Raw genomic sequence first — 2,423 nt, forward strand, 5'->3', positions numbered from 1 at the left:
AACGTGTCGTCCGCATAGCAGACGACACGCACACCGGGGGGGAGGGGCCCGCGCAACGCCGAGTCATACCCCAGGTTCCATAGGAATGGTCCTAACACGGACCCCTGGGGCACTCCTCGGCTCTCCCTCCTCCGTGCCAGCCTTCCCCCTTGAGCGGGGTACTCTATCTCCCGGTCCGCGAGGTAGTCCCGGACAACGGCCCGCAGAAACGGGGGCACTCCGTACTCCTGGAGCGCCCCGCGCACCGCATCCCAGCGGAGGATGTTGAACGCGTTGGCTATATCCAGACTCACAGCCAACGCCACCCCCCCCCCCCCCCCCCCCCCCCGGGAGACCGCCAGGTCCGCGAGGGCACGAACGTGGTCGATCGCATCAAGCGTCGACCGGCTCTCGCGGAAACCGTACTGGCAGTCCGCCAGTCCGAGACCACCCGCGGACAGTCCCCTCGACAGGCGGGCAGCGAGCACTCGCTCGAACAGTTTGCCCGCCTCGTCGAGGAGACATATCGGCCGGTACGCGGAGGGATCCTCCGCGGGCTTACCCTTTTTGGGGACCAGGGTCAGCCGCCCTCGCTTCCAGAGAAGCGGGACTCGCCCAGACATCAGGCAGTCGTCCAGCAGCCGCCTGAGCCGGGGCCCGAGGAGGCGCAGGGCCAAGCGCAGGGCCCTACCGGGAATACCGTCCGGCCCCGGAGCCTTACGGCCTCCGAGGCGCGCGACGGCCACGGCGAGCTCCTCTTCGCTGACCCCCCATTTGGCGGACCTCTCAACGGGGTCCGCCGGCTCGAGCTGTCGGCGATCCTCCTCCGGATCATCCGGAAAGAGGGTGCCGACCACCCGCTCGAGCACAGGGGGGTCCAGACTCTCGGTGACCCGGGGGGCAGCCGTCCGCAATCGTGCTAGAACGATGCGGTAAGGGCGCCCCCATGGGTCACCATCCAGAGTCCCCAGGAGATCGTCCCAGGCTCCCGCCTTGGCCCTCCTGATGGCCGCCTGTAGCGTCACCCTCGCCCGGCGGTAGTCCTCGTGCAACGAGGCCTCCACCGCCGGGTCGCGGTTCCGTCTACGACGGGCCCGGGCGAAGCGACGCCGTGCCGCGTTGCATACGCAAAGAAGCTCGGCTATGGCGCCGCTCCACCAGTACAAGGCCCGCCTCGGGACCCTCCTGGCCCGGGGCATGGCGGCGTCACACGCCGCCGTCAACGCACCCCGGAGCCATTCGGCCTCCCGATCGACGTCCGCGACCGGCCCGGCCGGAGTCTCCGGCCAGGACGCGGCGAGGGAGGCGGCCATCAGGGCGTCCTCCTCCAAGCGTCCGAGCGCCCACCTACGCGGCGGTCGGCCGGCGGCAGGGGGGCGGTCCTGTCGGGCGGCGGATACATCCATCAGGATGTGGAGGTGGTCGCTAAGCGTTTCCACCTCCTCCGCCACCCTCCACCCCGTCACGAGACGCGCGGCGGCGGGCGTCGCCCATGACAAGTCCACAATGGACTCGCCCTGCCACCGCACGCATGTGCTCACGGACCCCCGGTTGAGCAACCGGAGGTCCATTCCTGCCGCCCACTCCTGCACAGCATCCCCCCGCGCGTCGGTCCCGGGGCTTCCCCACAGGGTGGACTTCGCGTTGAAGTCCCCCAGGACCAATGTCGGGCCCGCCGGACCACGGGACACCACGTCCCGTATACTGTCCAGCAACGCCTCGAACGCAGCGAGGGGCATGTTCGGCGGAGCGTATACTCCGACCACCGTCAGGCGCCCGCGATGCACCGCGACGAAACCGTACCCACGCGCAACCACGCTCATGGGCACGGTTCCGTCGCTCACCGCCGCCACGGAGCCCAGCGCGTCCCCCGCCCAGTCCGGGCGATCGAGGACGCGGTATGGCTCCGCGGCGACCGCCAACCCCACACCAAGCTCGGCCAGGCTATGTAGGAACAAGTCCTGAGCCCGGGCCGAGTGGTTGAGGTTGGCCTGGAGGATCCTAGCGGGGGGCATGAACACTAGGCCGTGTCCATGGCCTCCCCCCGGCCGGATCCTCCCTCCTCAACGACCGGCGCCTGCGCCGGCCGATCCTCACGTGGCTGCCCAGCAGCCGCGCCCGGCGTCACCGCCGCATCCCTGCCCGGCACTGCCGTGGCCCCGCCCTTCCCCGTGCCCGGCACCGCCGTAGCCCCGCCCCGTCTGCCCCTCCGTGACGGCGGAGGCGCGCAGCCTTTTCGCCCAACCTGTGCCCGGCCGGCCGACCTAGGTCGGTACAGACCGGGCACTTGGGGGCCTCCGCACACTCCCGTGCCACGTGGCCGGTGCCCCCGCAGGAGTAACACCGCCCGCCGCGGTCCGCATCACCCGGACATCCAAGGCAGACGTGCCCCTCCTCCAGGCACCGGAAGCACCGGAGCGGCCGGGCCGCAAGCGCCTCCACCC

This window comes from Dufourea novaeangliae, unplaced genomic scaffold (assembly GCF_001272555.1).
Source record: "Dufourea novaeangliae isolate 0120121106 unplaced genomic scaffold, ASM127255v1 scaffold97, whole genome shotgun sequence".
Lineage (NCBI taxonomy): Eukaryota > Metazoa > Arthropoda > Insecta > Hymenoptera > Halictidae > Dufourea > Dufourea novaeangliae.